At 41.4% G+C, this 18,517-nt stretch overlaps 1 long non-coding RNA gene across 1 annotated transcript in view; it reads right to left on the bottom strand.

The window, feature by feature from the left end:
* The window catches only part of LOC310685418, a 205,200-nt gene that overhangs the window by 48,673 nt on the left and 138,010 nt on the right, over positions 1 to 18,517 (bottom strand). Inside the window, exon 7 of the long non-coding RNA XR_014515222.1 lies at positions 4,760 to 4,894. This is a non-coding gene — a long non-coding RNA (uncharacterized lncRNA). The remainder of the gene's footprint in view (positions 1 to 4,759; positions 4,895 to 18,517) is intronic.

Here is an 18,517-nt window from a genome sequence, read left to right as displayed (position 1 = left end):
TACTGAAAACCTGGTGCACAAGTCAGTGTAATTTGATCTAACTGAACTGGAATTACCCACAATGTATGCTAAAGTGACAACCCCTAGTCTATTTGAAGCTTTGAAATCACTTTCATCACACATCACTGGAAATCTCTCAGAAGGACAAACATAGTTAGTAAACAGAGGGATTTTCTAGCCTGCCTCAACAGAAAGGAAAAAATATGTATTTTCTGTTTTTATACGCTGAGCTGTTTGAGCAATGAAAGGAGTGTGCATTGTCTGTTAAGCCATTATCTATAGAATTCAGGCTTCACAGAGATGTTGGTTGCTAACAGGGTTATATTCAGCTCCTTGACAGAGCTCTTATGCAGACCTGCAGCAAGGTTTCACATAGACTGAGGGAAAACAGAGGCTGGTGGGGAATTCTGGGGCTAGGCTGCTCTTAAGAAAACAGTTCACAGTTATTTCACTAGGCCCAAAGGCAACACAGCATGAGACAAATTAAAATTCCACGACAGGAAACCAAAAGGAATTGAAAGTTCGAAGCATGGTCACAGGAACAAGGGAGCACAGCAAGTCTGGGAGCCTTATACTTCATCAGACCATTGTTTCCTCTAGCTCAGTATAGCCTAGATTCTTCACTAACTGGCAGTGGTTTTCCAGGATTCCAGCGTTAAGTATAATTGTTTAATTTACACTGAAATGGAGAATGCCTATGTGCATTGCTGAAAGGGTTTAACTCGAAGATTCCATTGAAGATAAAGAAAAGCAAGAAGAGCTCTCTGAGCTCTTTGATGGGTTGATAATTAACTGTTGTTCTCTGGTAGCTCTGACAAGGTGTTCCACCTTAGATCACAGGAGAGGCTATTGAATTGCAAATTCGCCATCTTGGAAGGGTGATAATGGAGCTCACTCCAGGAGCACACAGCCTCAGACTGGAATGGAGGCTGGAATGGGGGGAGGGGAGAGAGTTTTGATCTCAATCCTGTTTAAAATTATTTCTAAGATGATGCTGAGCCTATGCTTGGATAAGCATATGTTGTATGGAATTATTTGGATGTGGGTCTCGGCAATCTTTCATTCCAAAAGGAGTCAGTTTTTATTCGTCCAGTTGCTTCAAGCTGCACAATACAGTGGTACCTCGGGTTACTAACTTAATTCATTCTGGAGGTCCATTCTTAACCCAAAACTGTTCTTAATCTGAGGAGTGCTTTTGCTAATGGGGCCTCCTGCTGCTGCCGAGCAATTTCCATTCTCATCCTGGGGGAAAGTTCTCAACCCGAGGTATTACTTCCGGGTTAGTGGAGTTTGTAACCCGAAGTGTTTGTAATCCAAAGCGTTTGTAACCTGAGTTACCACTGTATTAATATCTGCAATATCCAGGAAGAGGTCTCTCCTAGTCCCACATGGAGATACCAGGGATTGAATCTGGGACCTTTTACATGCTACATCTCTACCAGAAAGGGTGGAAAGAAGGGCAAAACAAAAATGTAATTATCTGGCTATGAAAGAATGAGTATCTAGACTACTATGAGCTTGTTTCCACAATCACCCATAATGAAATAACAACACTTTAATCTCGCAGGTATATTCAAGAGGAAATCCATGTTGAGTCAACAGCTCCTGAGTCTTTACTTGCATATGGGGGCTTTTTCAAAAGGGATCCCAAAACCTTGTAGCTGTCAGTGAGCAGCAATTTTTGTAAGTTTATGAGCTAGTATTGCAGAGAACCTGGAGTATTAAAGTCTAAAAGCCAGGCCAGATTGCAACAGCGTAAAGAAGAATAAGGTCAGGACCAACGCATATAATGCAGATTCTGCCACCACAACCACCAGGGTTATAGCCTGAAACTACAGTCAATTGCATACCCTTGTGGGGGCTTAGTGATACTGAACTTCATGCCTCTGAAACAGAAAAGGGAATGGGAACAAGAAAAGGGAAAAAAGGCAGTAGAATTTTCTTTTGACACCAGCTTTCAAATCCTCTAATCCGGCCCTAACCATTCCATATGTAAATCGCAGATTCTCCCTGTCAGTTTAAATCATGTTGAAAACATTTGTGTGGGTGGGTGGTTGCAAATGTCAAATAAGTATGCCTTCCCCCATCTGTTTGCACAAGCACATTGCATGATCTGAATCACTTGAACAGCAGATAATTTATGAAAGACAATTTGTAAATAAAAATAGCTTTATTGTTGCAGATTTCCAGCAATTTCTCCCTATGCAAATATTTATATCTAGGATATGATTTAAATCCCCTCAAGAGGATGGATGATCAGAACCAGAGAAAAATGCTATAGGCAAAGGAAGAGTTATCAGAATATGGAGAATTCAACATTTAGCAGAAGGCTAACGCAGTGCCTCTATTCATCTAGGCTGTGCTTCACGCTGTCTGGTGACATGCATGATTTATTTCCCCCAATTGCAGCAATATAATGTTTTTATGGCATGTTATAGTTCAGAACCTGTATACTATTCTCCCCATTGCAAAAAATAATTGCAACTCAAGGTGTTATTTCTTCTAACACAGGCACACTGCTTTCTATGGGAGTTAATACATGTCAGTTTTATATTGTTCTTCTTTCCTTGTTGCTTGAAATGCATCAGGTAGATATCCCCCTGTGTGCCAAAGGAAGGTAAACCATGTCTCACCTCCAGTTAATCACATTCTTGGGCATTAAAGCAAAACAAACAAACAAACAAAACTTTAAACTCTTTTATGCCAGGTCTACTGCGGAACACAGTAGAAAAGACAGCACATCTTGCTGTCAATTTATCAGTCAACAATATTTCAAATCATTTTTCAGGCTGCCCCGAATGCATCTTCATACCTTGAAAGATAGATTGAGAAACTGATTTCTGAAATGTCATTTTATCTCCTTTAAAACTACCAGCAGGGGCAACTCAGGCAGCAGATTATAACCACTAAAAGGCAGAAACTCTTTCATTGTTTGGTTTATTATTTTACCACTTAATTATTTTTTAGTCACAGGAAATTAAATGTCTTTGTCCATCTCTAGGTCTTTGTTGCATCTCTTTATCAGGAGGCAAATTCTATACCACTGAATTAAAGATATTGAAAGCAACCCAACTACAGCAAAAGTTAAAAGTCAAAATTTAGTGAATTTTCCAAATTTACAGAGCAAAATGCAAACACTATTTGATTGTCAAGCTTCAATTCAAAATTTGAATGAATTAAACTTCTTAGCACATCTTGGTTGTTGTTTTTTATTTCACAAGCTTCAAATCCAAATGCTTTCTGATTATTTACTCTCTGTACCACTCTTCATACAAATATATATATCAAAGAAAACATAAAATGAAAACATGGAGTTAACAAATGTAATTAACCCCCTGTCCCAATATACTCAACAGTACAACATCAGTAGAAACAAATCGCACTACCATATCATAGAACAATAGAATTGTATAACTGGAAGAGACCCCGTGGGTCATCTACTCCAACCTCCTGCAATGCAGGAATCTCAACTAAAGCATCCACAACAGATGGCCATCCAAGCTCAGCTTGAAAGCCTACAAGGAAGGAGAGTCCACCACCTTCCAATGGAGTCCGTTCCACTGTCAAGCACCTCTTAACTTCAGGAAGTTCTTCCTGGTGTTTAGTTGGAATCTCCTTTCTTGTAACTTGAAGCCATTGGTTTGGGGCCCAGCCTCCAAACCAATAAGACTGCAGAAAATCAACCAATGACATGGCCAAGGACCTCTTGGAGACCCAAAGACCAGAAAAGGCAAATTTTAGCTATCAAGTGTCAAATACAAATTACTATTTAATGTAATCTGTCAAGTGTCATTAGATACTAGATATAATTGTAAGCTATCTATCAAATGCTATAAGATGAAACAGGCCACCACATATCAAATATCTGCTGATGTTCCTATGCAATGTGCAGCAGCAAGAGAATATTTGGAGGGTTTTAGGACAAACTTGCTACTGGTGGGGGGGGGGAGAGACGGGACAGAAGGAGAGTTCTATTTACAGAAGGTACCTTTCCTTGACCAGAAGAAATCTTTCCACGAACACCAGTCTTCTTCAGAAGATTATTCTCTCACAGGGGAAAAACACTGGATATCCAAGCAACTGTCAAATCGCAACAGACCATTGGAAGGCTTTGTGTGAACTAAGCAGGCACAGCAGAGCAAGTCTCAGGAATCTTTAAGGCATGTAAAAGTTCTTTGACAGGCATGTATCCTTGTAATATATACCACTGAATATAGCTTTCAGTTAACACTAGTGACTGTTGACATTGCATGTCAACTGTTATATACTACCAGATGTCTCTTGCTTTATATCAAACTTTATACAATGAGAACCAAACCATAGCCCTTCTTCAAAACTTGCACTTATTCAAATTTTGCAATGCAGTTCTCCAACCGATGTTTACAAAAATGCATACATTGAGGAAACATGTGCATAAAAATGAATATATTAGTAGAGGGAAATACAAAGGTGAATAATATTAGGAGAAATTGCTTGCAAAAAATGTGTGCATTACTTAAACTGCATACAAAATGTGCTGCTTAGGAGAAATATTTCATGATATTTTTTTTTATTTTTTTTGCAGAAATGTGGAGTACTAAATTGAAACTGAAAAAAAGGGGAATCCAAGCAAACAAAAATTTTCAGAACTTTCCATTCCTAGTATTGACTTGAAATTTCTTTTACATTGTAATTTTGGTGCTCAAAAGAATGAGCTGCACAGAATCGCTGACTAGAGCCTGACCCTGCTTCTGTATTCACACAGAGATGGTTTCCCTACCTGCCGCCCTCGTGTCATTATGGCATGCCTAAACTGGCATATGGCGTGGGAGCTGACTTTATAGCTGGCTTTCCTCCTCGACAGCTACCTCCTGGCTCTTCTCTTCAAATCTGGTCATCTGATCATCCCTCTGCCCTGTGTGAATGTACCAAACCATATGGCCCATAATTAACAATTCAAATATATAGCTGCTCCATTAAAATAAAAGACTGAACTTTTCTGCAAACTTTTCAGCTGAGACAAAAATCTTCACTTTGAAAGGTTTCATAACTACAAAGTGTATCCTACATGCAATGTAAATCTAGTTCCTCCTTAATACAGCCAAATTACTTAGATTACCAAGAGGCAATAAGCCCAACTGCACAGTTACAATGACAACTTGGCCATCTGAGACAGAAAAGGAAATACAGACTTAAGAAGCTTAATGTAGGCACTTTCATTTTCATTTTTAAAAAATAAGTTTAAATGAAAAGCTCAAACTTCATATATTTAGCTGGGGAACCAACACTTTACCTCCTCGTTTGTATTATAGATGTGAAACAGTAATATTAAACTTAGAAAGATACTACGTGTAGTGGAACAGTGTTAAGGTTTTAGATAATATTGCTTTGTAGTACAACAAACTCTGCATTTCAAAGCAGAGTCTTGGTCTGCCACTGGCAAAACAGTGATCAAACACATCCCAGTTTTGATCTACGTTAGTTGTACAGGATTACATTGTTGGACATAGTATACGCTATAGGAAATCTGTGAAAGAAGCTTTGGGAGTAGCAGGTTGACTGTTTCCTACTTTGTATTTTAGCTTGTTACACTGTCCCAAAGACCCAAGTGTGTATCCTTTAAAGTTTATAGATTAATGATGTTGAAACTTCCCCTCCCTTTCCTCTAATGTGTGCACACCTATCTAATTATTTTGCAATGCTTGGGCATGACCCAGCCAAAGTAAATGATGCTCTAGGCCCCATTTATTTTAATGGAGGAATTAGGCACCTGTTTAAATGTTCTCCTATTAAAATCAAGGGTACCTCTGCTAAAGCATATTTTTAATGTCATTAATCTAAAGGGAAAACAGTGGGACAACGTGTCCCAATTACTGTAAGGTTAAGAGTAATCTCACTTCATTTTTTATTTGTCAATTGCCCTTCATCAAGAGATTTCAGGACAGTGTACAAAAGTGCAAAACTAATTTGCACACTACTTACAGTTTAAAACCAGTATACAAACCAGTAAATAATCCTAATCCTAATAAAATATAAATTGACAAAAAATAATTAAAACCTGAATGACTACAATCAGGGCTGGCTCTCATGTTAGACAAAGTGAGGCAGATGCCTCAGGCCACAGACACAGGGACTTGGGTCCCAGACATTTATGGCTCTGGGGATGCAAATCTTTCTGTATGGGGATTTTGTAAATTAATAGTTTAGAAGAAGAAGAGGATGGAATTCAGTGGGGAGGAATCGGTTTAGGAGATTACTAGTTGTAATCACATTCATCTCATATTTCATTTTATTGTATATTTTGTAAAGAAATTGTACAACTGGAAATGGTGTGTTTGTTTTCACTATTTCTCAGATAAACACTCTGTTTATTGCTAACCCTGGGTAATTGCCAGTGATACCCATGCTTAAAGAGTCTGAAGACCTACTCCGTCCCTCCGCCTACACAGTGCGGTTAGCACAGCAAGCCTGTGACAAACCCTTTTACAAAGTCAGTTTTATGTTTAACTTCCACATCAACCGAAATGACAGTGCACAAATTCCACCCTGTTTTAAAGGCATCATTATGTGCACATGTTTGTCAAAAGCAAAAGGGGAAGAAAACACAGCCTCGGAGCTTGGAAGCATGTGAAATTACTGTTTTGAGCGATACACTGAAACCCAACTTCATTAAACACAGACTGCTGCTGTGACTACTGGGGAGTGAGACTTGAATGGATTCATAATAAAAGCAATTTTATGTGGATGTGAAGAAAACTGGGAATTATTAAGTGAACAGTAATGAACACCTTGCCATCGGAAGATGGATGATAAGAAACTGTAGTCAATACCCCATTAGCAAGTCCATTATAACCTTGGAATAGAAACATACTTTATTGCAGAAGGCTAACACAATTGTAAGTGAACTTTAACAGCTGAATAAATGTGTGTGGTAATGTATGGTTACAGGAGTTAAATGAGTCTCACTCTTATTCCTGCTGCAAACAAAAAAAAAATAGTTAAGTCATTATCGGGCACATTATCAAACCCTTCATTACTGCAACTTGTACAGTTGTAGTTAATGTCATGTTGGCGCTTCCATTACAAATTCCCATTTTTAAGTTGCTCAGTAGAAATTCTGCATTCTGCAATCCATCTCTAGAACATGGTTAAAAAATGATTTCCAGTAATTAATTTTTTCCCCCAGGAAAATGTCATAGTAAATTGAAAATAGCAACTACTGGGTCACACATGGCTGCTGGACCTTAATTGACGCAATAGGAACATAAGAATTGCCTATGCTGGATCAGACAAAGGCTGCAATCCTATACACATTTACCTAGGAGTAAGCCCCACCGAACATAGCGGGGCTTGTTTCTGAGTAAGCATGCGAAAGTTTCCACTGTAAGATGTGATCTAGTTCATCAGCTTTCTTCCATCATCACTGGCCAACCACACGGCACTTAGGAAGCTCATAAACAAAGCAAAACAGAGATTGACATCTCTTGCTACTTTCCCCCAAACTCGAATAATCAGAGGGATGATGTGTCTGAATATAGAGGTCACATAGCTGTCGCTTGATATGACTCTGTGTTATGAATTTGTCTAACCTTTTAAAAGCCACTGGAGCTAAAGGCTATTACCACCTCTTGTGGTTATTAATTCCAAATGTTATGTTACATGATAGCACTTTATTGTGTGAGTCATGAACTTGCTACTAACTAATGTCATTGACTATAGTGTTACAGGCTAGAAGCATTTCTCTTTATTTCATCATTCCACAGCCACTAGCCATCCTATTGACTATAGCGTTTCATTTATTCATTCATTTCATAAAAATTATATACCACTTGATTGTGGAAAAAAGGCTCAAAGCGGTTTACAAAAAAGATAAAACAAGAAAGGTATCACTAAAAATTTACAACCATAATTTAAAACATACTGAAAGTTAAAACCACAATAGAACAGACTAAAAGAAATTAAAACTCATGCATACTTTCTAAACATGGATAGGCCTGTCTAAATAAGAATGTCCTCAGCAGGTTCTGAAAATAAAAGTGTGCTCGCAAGATGTCTGATCTACACTTCTTTTTGTGTTGAGTTTCTAGGCACAGGTCTATGATTTCCAGGTTCATGTCTGACCATTTTTTCCCTTCTGTCACTTTCTCTAGATAAACCCACATTTTATCACTTAATCAGAGCAAATGGCAATCGGGTTTTCTGTCTTCCAACAACTTGTGACCACTCGACCCTGCTGCATCTACTGCCAGAGCTGGTAGGTTAGAATGTCCAGCACGGGATAATATTTAAAATCTAACTTTAAAGGACTTTTGCACTGGAATGGACTTTTGATCACTGTCATGAAACAGCTATAGTCTACTTTTAATTTAACATTCAGTGTGTACACAACACACACACACACACACACACATATTTGAAAAATCAGAACTGGCTTTTCAGGGAAGAAAGCAAAGTACTAAATGCAGGGATCAAAGGGAAGAGATATTTGAAATATAAATCTGTGCTCTGCCCCTTTTGTTCCTGTTAAGTGTTGTTACCCATCCTAAGTGATAGGATTGCTGCTGGTTAATATATCAACCATCTGAAAATAAAATAAAGAATATTGAAAAGAAAATCTGTTAATTATGCTATTTGACTGAATACAGAATTGAGATAAAATAATACAAGCTTATGTATTGTGGGGGTGGATTTAGGGCTGGGACAGTGGTGCAAACACACTGGGTGCTGAGCCAAGGTGCTGGGCTTTCAGAAGGAGGCATGAAGCACTGACAAAGTCCAAGAGTCCTCCTGTCTTCTTCCCTAGCATTTTTCTTACTCGCCTTTGAGAAGGCAGTGCCTCCTTGCTAAAGGCGGGTGCCTTGGTTGCAACACAAGAGCTGGGAGGGGGTGGAATTTTGGCCTTGCACAGGGTGCTATTAGTACCCAAGTCCACCACTATGGTCACTGCACAGTCAAAGTCACCGCACAGGGGCAAGTTAAAATGAGCAGAATAGGCTTCCCTCTCAATTTGTTCCATTGTCATTTTCCCCCCCAGAAGAAGCAAGCAATGGCAATTTGCCAGGCATCTGCTTGGCAGCAGCATTCCCACAGCATGCCAAGGCCATGGAAGTCAGCCCTGTGCACACTATGTCCTGAGAAGAACAGTGCCTGCCTGACAGCATCAACAATTCACCCACAGCAAAGGGAAGAAGTGGCAAGGTAAGAGGTCATTCTGTTGCCTGTGCAACATGGGTGCTTCTTCCATTCTGAGGAGCTTGGGCGTCTCGCAAAATAAGGGAGAGGGGTGGGGTGGCTGTCAGTCCTGCAGCCAACTGTTTCCGATCCCAGAAGGTGGAGGACATAGAGAATTCCTTTCTCGAGAGCCCAGAAATGCAAGGCTGGACACAGAGCAGAGAGAAGAAAGAAGACTGCCCTCTGCATCTGACCCCCAGCTGACAATACAATTTTTAGTATCCTGCTATGCTGTAAAGAGAAGGGCCATAGTAAAATGCCCTCTGAATTGATTATGAACAATAGAATAAGGAGAGTTGAACAAGGCTGTCACCAGGGGTGGACTTTGGTAATACAGTGCCCTGAGCGAGGACAAAAGTTGGTGCCCTTCCCAATCTCACCTTCCATTCTGCACATGCTCTCAAAATGTGCTATGTCATAGTCTTGTGCCCCCTTGGCTCAGCACACTGGGGGGGGGGGACTGCCCACAGCGCCCCCTATCCAGCACTGCTATCACTAAAGGCAAATTGCACACACTTTTTGAAATTCAGGGCTGACACTGTCTGGGTATATGACTAAATGTATGTAGCACCTTAAATTGGCTCCACAGGAAAGACATAATTAGCACCTTTTTCGAATGTAAATAAAAAAAAAATCAATCAACACTTAACTTGGAGATTTACCAGTAACATGCAGTACAGAAATATTTGTAAATCCTTATTCAAGTGTTATAGGTCCCAAAATCTAGCAAGTGACATCACTGCTATTAGTCAACAATTTTCCATGGAAATGAGAGTCTCATAGTCATCAAAAAGTAGCCATGATGCCTATGTACTGCCTCCACTGTCAGAGGCAATATGTCTCTGAATACCAGTTTCTGGCAAGCACAAGGAAGAGAATGCTCCTTCATTGAGCACCTGCTTGCAAGCTTGCCATGGGCATCTGCCTGGCCATTGTGAAAACAGGATGGTGCATTTGTTGGGCCTTTGGCCTGATCCCGATGGACTCTTCTTGAAATATATCTAAAAAATGGATTTTTTAAAAAAACTATCAGAGTTTTAGAAGGGTGGCTTAGCAACAATGATAGTGCAGTGAAGCCCCATCACTAGTGCTGCCCTCCATAAACTGGTCTAGACATTTTAAAGCTACCTAAGACGTATTCACATCTTGTAGCATGTAATTCTGTAAATTAATTATGTGTTGTGTAAAAAAAAGCATCTTCTTTTTTGTGTGTCCTACCAAGACTAGTGTCAATCAGTTTGACCGGCTGATCCCGAGTTCTATGAGAGGGTGCTGTGAAATAATAACTCACAAAAAAGCAAAAAGGCCCATGTTAGCTTCCCGGAGCTCCTTGGATGAGGATCTGGACAGAAGTACGATAAAAATAGTGTGAAAAATTAGACTATATTCTGTTTTGACACTACAGTATAATTCATAACACAAATAGAAAAGATTGCAATCAGACCAGTCAAGATGGAAGTAAGAAGCTGGTAGCTCTTTCTGAAAAAAATGTGGTTGCAAGGGAACAAGGTTTTTCAATTATAAATTTCATAATCCAAAATGTGGTTTTTTTTCCATTTCAAAAGTGGTAGGATATTATAAGTGCATAGTCAAGTTGTGTGGGATCAATTCCAATCTGTTACCTCCGAGGATGTGGACAGGCTGCTTGGACGAGTGAAACCAACCACCTGTCTCCTAGATTGTTGCCCATCCTGGCTTATAAAAGCTAGCCGGGAAGGACTGGGCGATGGGCTTCGTGGGGTGGTGAATGCTTCCCTCCGTGAGGGAGCCTTCCCAGACCCGCTGAAAGAGGCAGTTATTAAACCGCTTCTTAAAAAACCATCTTTAGATGCGGCCACGATGGCCAACTATCGCCCAGTCTCAAATCTTCCATTCTTGGGCAAGGTGATTGAGCGAGTGGTTGCTGAACAACTCCAGGCACGCCTGGAAGAAGCGGACCATTTGGATCCCTTCCAGTCGGGATTCAGGCCTCATCATGGGACTGAAACTGCCTTGGTCGCACTGGTTGATGATCTCCGGCGGGCTAGGGACAAAGGTGAGAGCTGTTTCCTAGTTCTGCTGGATCTCTCAGCGGCGTTTGATACCATTGACCATAACATCCTTCTGGACCGTCTTGAGGGGTTGGGAGCTGGGGGCACTGTCATACAGTGGTTCCGCTCCTTTCTCCTGGGCCGTGTTCAGAAAGTGGTGGGGGGGCTGAGTGTTCAGACCCCTGGGCTCTCACCTGTGGGGTGCCTCAGGGTTCTGTCCTCTCCCCCATGCTTTTCAACATTTACATGCAGCTGCTGGGAGAGATCATCAGGAGGTTTGGGCTGGGTGTTCATCAGTATGCGGATAATACCCAGCTCTATCTCTCTTTTAAATCAGAACCAGTGAAGGCGGTGAAGGTCCTGTGTGAGTGTCTGGAGGCGGTTGGAGGATGGATGGCGGCTAACAGATTGAGGTTGAATCCTGACAAGACAGAAGTACTGTTTTGGGGGGACAGGAGGCGGGCAGGTGTGGAGGATTCCCTGGTCCTGAATGGGGTAACTGTGCCCCTGAAGGACCAGGTGCGCAGCCTGGGAGTCATTCTGGACTCACAGCTGTCCATGGAGGCACAGGTCAAATCTGTGTCCAGGGCAGCTGTTTACCAACTCCATCTGGTACGTAGGCTGAGACCCTATCTGCCTGCGGACTGTCTCGCCAGAGTGGTGCATGCTTTGGTTATCTCCCGCTTGGACTACTGCAATGCGCTCTACGTGGGGCTACCTTTGAAGGTGACTCGGAAACTACAACTAATCCAGAATGCGGCAGCTAGACTGGTGACTGGGGGGCGGCCGCCGAGACCGTATAACACCGGTCTTGAAAGACCTACATTGGCTCCCAGTACGTTTCCGAGCACAATTCAAAGTGTTGGTGCTGACCTTTAAAGCCCTAAACGGCCTCGGTCCAGTATACCTGAAGGAGTGTCTCCACCCCCATCGTTCTGCCCGGACGCTGAGGTCCAGCGCCAAGGGCCTTCTGGCGGTTCCCTCATTGCGAGAAGCAAAGCTACAGGGAACCAGGCAGAGGGCCTTCTCGGTAGTGGCGCCCGCACTGTGGAACGCCCTTCCAGCAGATGTCAAAAGATAAACAACTACCTGACATTCAGAAGACATCTTAAGGCAGCCCTGTTCAGGGAAGTTTTTAACGTGTGATATTTTAGTGTATTTTTGGTGTCTATAGAAGCCGCCCAGAGTGGCTGGGGAGGCCCAGCCAGATGGGCGGGGTATAAATAATATATTATTATTATTATTATTATTATTATTATTATTATTATTATTATTATTATAGCTATTTGCCACCTCTTCAGAACACAGCTTTTCAGAATGAAAAATGTAAACAGCTGCACAATTTAAGCCAAGTCTATAGCCCACTATTTTGCTTAATACAGTAGGTGCATTTCTGTGCTCTGGTTTTGCCAGAAGCAGCTTTCGTCATGCTGGCCACATGACCCCCAAAAATTGTCTGCGGACAAACGTCGGCTCCCTTGGCCAGTAAAACAAGATGAGCACCACAACCCCAGAGTCGTTCGCGACTGGAAGTAACTGTCAGGGGTCCTTTAACTTTACCTTTTTATAGCTTGATTTATTTTTCATTTCCATGAGACTTTCATGTCCCATACACACTTCCCCATTTAACTCAATGTGACTTGTTTCTTTGGTTAATAAACTAAACTAAAAGTGAAAAACTAACACACTGCTGCTGTTAGCTGGATGGTGTATCAGTTCTTCTCCATCAGACTACCCTGGGACGGCGGCACCTCCACCATAGTGGAACCCCTGCTGTACCTGGACAAGGGGAGAGGGATAGTGCCCAGTTCTAGTGCTGGCAATAACAGACAGAGAGCCCAAAAAAGGGTGGGGCACTGGTGGATACAAAGCTCTGCACATCTCCCCAAGGACTTTTATTATTTGTCTGCTTGACTATGCTAACCTGTAGCTGGTGTAGCAAAAGAGCGGATACTCTTTTGCTACACCAGCAGATACTCTCACCTTCTGCCCTCGCTGGTAGAGGCTAGCAAGTGACTCAGTTTAGGACACGGGAAAGCTCACCTGGCCCAGACACAGAAAGGACTGACAGATTGATAGTTCTTTCTCAGTTCTGTGGGTGGTGGTGCATGGCCATTCTTAGTTGGTGGAGCGATTTGTCTGGCTAATTCCAATAACGAACGAGACTCTGGCATACTAACTAGTTATGTGACCCCCAAGTGGAAGCTTTTAATTGCTGAAGAACTATTGTATTGCTGGAAGACACCCAGAGTGGCTGGGGAAACCCAGTCAGATGGGCGGGGTATAAATATTATTATTATTATTATTATTATTATTCTCTGTAAATGCTTAAGTGGTGCTACAGGGAACAAGATAAGGAATCACTTCATAAGTTTTGCACCTCAGTAATCCACCTGTCTCTGTATCCCAGTCAAAATTGTGATAGTTAGATTTGTTTTCATTTATAATACAGCACATAGCAAAAAAAGGGATCTGATCAAATAGCTTTTACTCAGCGTTTGTAGACTGTTGCCATCAGCTAAAAAGAGAAGGAAATAATGCCGGAGGGAGGGATGTTGCTGTTGTGCGAGTATCAAATGGATGGGAAATGGGCCAAAGTTTGGGTCCGCTTTATGAATTCCATTACTGTCTGTTCTGAAAGACCTGTTTTACTGATTATAAAGTCTGGGTTATATGAAATCATAGGCTGTGTACCCATTACCATTTATTCTGGCTCTAGTGTGCTCCCACCGCTGGGTTTTGAATCAGTGTATACACAATGCTACCCCCAATGCAGTACTTGCCTGTAGTTTCTTTGAGGCATTTCTCCTCAAGCCTGCCTCAACTAAACTGAAGCCAAATTCACTTCACAGATGAGCTGAGGTGTGTACACTTGAGATTGTTGCATCTGTGCAGATTACAGCACATGTGCAGATGATAGCTTCATGAACAGGAGTTGCTGAGGTTACAGGGCCAAGGGAAACCAAGCAGGTCATGTGCAAGCACACCCCCCCCCACTTCCTCTCTTGTGTGTTCAACAATGTGCAAATGTGACCTGAAACACAGCAAAGGGAAATGGCCTCACTGCATTTTAAGACACTAGTGCATACATAGTTATAGTGACTGCTCTGGTGTTAATTGCTTTATTCTCTTCACAGTGATGGGTGATTGAATGAAACTGATTAAAGAGGAGAAAATAAAGCAAATGAACACGAGAGAGAGAGAGAGAGAGAGACTCTCTAGAACTTATATTAGCTTTTCTCCATTGTGTGTGTGATACCTATTTATAGTACAAGTAGCACAGAATTTAGGAAATGCCATAAAAGCAAGTGAATTACAGCACCATGGCTTATATGTTTAATTGAAAGTAATTCCCACTGTTTTCAACAGGACTTACTCCCAAGTAAATGTGTCTAGGTGTGTGCTGCGAAACTGTTCTTTAACATTGAAAAATGCAGCACTACTGCAGCTATACACAATGGGAATAGGCAGGTCTCTCGCATATCACAGGTGAAAGCACATTCAGTGTAGCACTATTCAGGTGTCCACCCTCAGGTTACAACCCCATGATTGTATATATGTTTAAGGAAAGATGATTGGGAAGAAAAGCATTGAGTGTGGCTGGGAGTGACCAGCAGGATTGAGAAGTGTTACCTCCCTACTGCTCTCAGGAAATTCCATAGCTCTGAAGCTCTTCCAGCTTCAAAGGCAGGGAAAACACAGGGGTAGTGGCTGATTATTAAAGGAGTAGCTCTGAGTTGAAAGCACTTACTTGTTTGTTATGGCATCTTAGTACAAATCAATATTGTACTAATGAACACATTAAGTCCCATCTGCTATTTCAACTTGGATTCCCTCCTTTAGGTAGATGGGAAATCAAGTAGATTGGTGTTTATGTTACATACACCCGTACTAGTAGGGAGAGGAGGAAGTTTGGTTTGTTTGGCCCATTTTTTTTACAGCAGATTGACCTGACATGATGCTCCTGAACTTGCTTGTGGATCAGAACACAACTCCCATTCAGATTATACCCTTTTCCCAGTTTTGCAATGCATTTTCAGTGTGCAAAAGGTTAGCTCAAAAATACCATCACATCTTGCATAAAAGATGTATACATAATGCAAATTTTACTGGTGAAAGCATCGACAAGTGTGCATTCTACATAAGAAGTACACACAAAAATGTGTATACAAAAACATGTACACAAAAATGTTTACAAAAGGTGCATGATGGGACGGGACAGATGGGACGGGATAGAATGGGATGAATTGAAAAGCAATGTCACACAACAGATGGAGCCGCGTGGAATGGATGTATGATTGAGTACCAGTGACCCAAACTGGATGGAATCAGCTGTTCAGCCTGCCCCTGCACATCATTTACATTCAATAATTTAACAGAACCTATTACCTTTACCTATGCTGGATCTGCTTAAGCCTGTGTCTCTGAAAGACATTTAATTACATATATTCTGCAGTACAGCCGCCATCCTGCATCTCGGGTTCTATTAAACTTTACTTTGCCAGACAAGAAAATGTGAAAGGGGACAATCCAGATCAATGCTGTTATCTGGGAGGCATTGCTGAAATAGATTTTAAATCCTTTGATTCAATTGCCTGCTGAGTTTGTGATTAGAGGAGGACTATCTTTTTGACTAATTGAAGGCTGTTAACTTGGCAGTCTTTGTAAAACTGGAGCATCCATCTATAATGCATATACTAAAAAGATAGTATGTAAGCACTGGTAACTTAATGAACTTAATGAAGAAGTTTCAAGAAGAGAAAAATATACATATGGATCTGAACACTTCTTCTAAAAACTGATGCAATGGAGGGTTAGGGCATTTGACTAAAATTGTGGGACTGATTCTCATCTTTGATAGCTGTTTCTGGTTTCTCTTTTTTTAAAAAAAGAGAGAGAGAGAGAGAGAGAGAGAGAGAGAGAGAGAGAGAGATAAGAAAGTTGAGGTACCGGTATATTCCACATCACCCATATGTTTATATGTGGCCCATACCTTACCTACAGGCAACATATGGGCACTGCTAAAACTAATATGCTAGAAATTACTCGAGGAAATAGGTTACGCATAAATTCATTCCCATTTGCCTTTCATCAATATTTTCCCTTTATGTCTGGTTCTTTTGATCAGAGCACTGGGTGACACACTGATATGCTTCTGTTGAAACAGCCAAATACCATTACTGTACTCTGTGGGATAACCAGCTTCATATAACCAACATGCTTAAGTCTAATTAATGCATGAAGGGGTTAATGCCATAGAGTAAGCTGTCCCGCCAGGCTTAGCTAGGTCACTCCCCTTCACCTTGGGAGGAAGCTAATCAAACCTATTATTCAACCTCCAGTCTACTGAGGAAGCTAAATGTGTGAGGAGGTCTAAGCTGTTTGCTCCAATAATACCAACAATTTAGAAACTTTGACCACTTTGAAACTAAACTAAGTTTTACAGGCTGTGCAACCTTTCTGACTGATGTATGAACCTAACTTTTTGAGAGTTTGTAAGTAAACCAATTTTTAACTAACCATATTTACCTTTTCCTATGCTGGGAGAGAGCAAATTTTTGGAACTCACAAGGGCATATTTTTAAAATCCAACAGCCTATATTTCCACACTTTACTTTGCTGCATGTTTTGTGATTTTATATCTCTGCTGGGGTTCTCTCATCAAAGAGTACTTGCCCCAAACCTGGACCTTGGTATCCAGAAAGTCTCATTTTAATATACCTATTATTAATTTGCCACCAACATACTCCAGTATCCTTTTCCAAACTGCTGCTTTTCCCAAGGCAGCCAATTTGGCACATAATGTTTATCTCAGAAATGCAACCCCACATTTAGCTATTTTCTAATATATTATACTCAGGACCTTTTGACTTTTCTGCAGTCAAACTATGCAGACTTTCTTACTTATTTGTCTCATCTCCTTTGAGTTACCTACAGATTTTCTTAGTGAAGGTTTCCTATCATCACTATAAACATCCTTCTTCTTCTTCTTCCTCTTCTTTTAAAAAATAGCCTAATGTTGAATCACAAAAAAAAATCCCATAAGACAGCCTTTTAAATCATTACCACTCATGGATGTTTCTCTATCGACAGCCAGCAGCTTCAGACTTCTGAAATCATTTTGGGAGCTAATGTTCCGTATTGGAAACGTGCAGGCTGCTGGAATAGACACTCCTATCCATTGTCTGTGGCATAAAAAGACATCTGTTCTCAGACATGACATAGCATGGAAGGAAAACCATTTCACAAAATGTCTTCATGATCAATAGATCCAGTCTTTCAAATGAACTGGGGCCAGCATCAACACCTGGCATTAGCTGAAGGGCCATAGCTCAGTGGTAGAGCATCTGTATGCATGCAGGAGGCTCAAGGTTCAATCCTCCATCTCTTCAGACAGGGCTGGGAGAGATCCCTGCCAGAAACCTAGAAAGCCGCTCCCAGTCTTGGTAGACAATAATGAGATCAATGGACTTGACATAAGGCAGCTTCCTGTGATCCAGTGTTCTGACACAGTCCAGGAATCACCTGGTGGCTGGGTCTAAAGACCACTGTTCTCCCAATGGGGAATTCTAGGGCATGAAAATGGTGGCTGCCACCTCTGAGGCCTACCAATAGAGGAGAGAACCCTACCAGAAGTCTCATTGCTAAGGACACCTCAGATCTGGAGCTGACTCTGGAAAAATAATAATACTCAGAAGCCCTTTAATCTACCCCAGAATTGGGGAACCTTTTTCAGCCTGAGGGACCTGTTCCCTGCTAGAGGCCAAATGCCAGTTGGTGGGCAGACCCAACATGACATGCTTTCCAAAACACTGAAGTAAAAAACCGGGATGCGTGTCTTCCAGGTCTTCCACACGAGTCACGTGGCATGTGTGAGGTCGCACCTCCCAAAGATGTACTTTTTGGGGCCTGTGCTCCCCGAGTGCCTAAACAGTGTGTTTTGGGCCCTGCAGGAGAAGGCCCACAAGAAGTGCTTTTTTGAGGGTGGGGCAAGATTGCAATGCAAGATCCTGGCACCCAAAAATGCATGTTGTGCACACACAAAAACAATGTTCCAATTTTATCAGGACAGTTGAGGGGTATGACATGAGTAGAGCCAAAAATGTTAGTTCTACCTTTCTACAGTAGGCGTCATTCTACCCATAAACATCTCACTCTCTATCTTGTTTCTACCCATACTCAAATGTCCCTATCTATGCAGCACCTGCTGCTGAAGCCACCTAAGCTCTTAACTATCTAACTGTTATGAAATAATAAATAATTTTGATCAAGCTAGA

Source organism: Podarcis tiliguerta (assembly GCF_965153285.1).
Source record: "Podarcis tiliguerta genome assembly, chromosome: 9".
NCBI lineage: Eukaryota > Metazoa > Chordata > Lepidosauria > Squamata > Lacertidae > Podarcis > Podarcis tiliguerta.
Note: the sequence above shows the minus strand (reverse complement) of the source record. Positions and strands in the feature narration are given on the sequence as shown.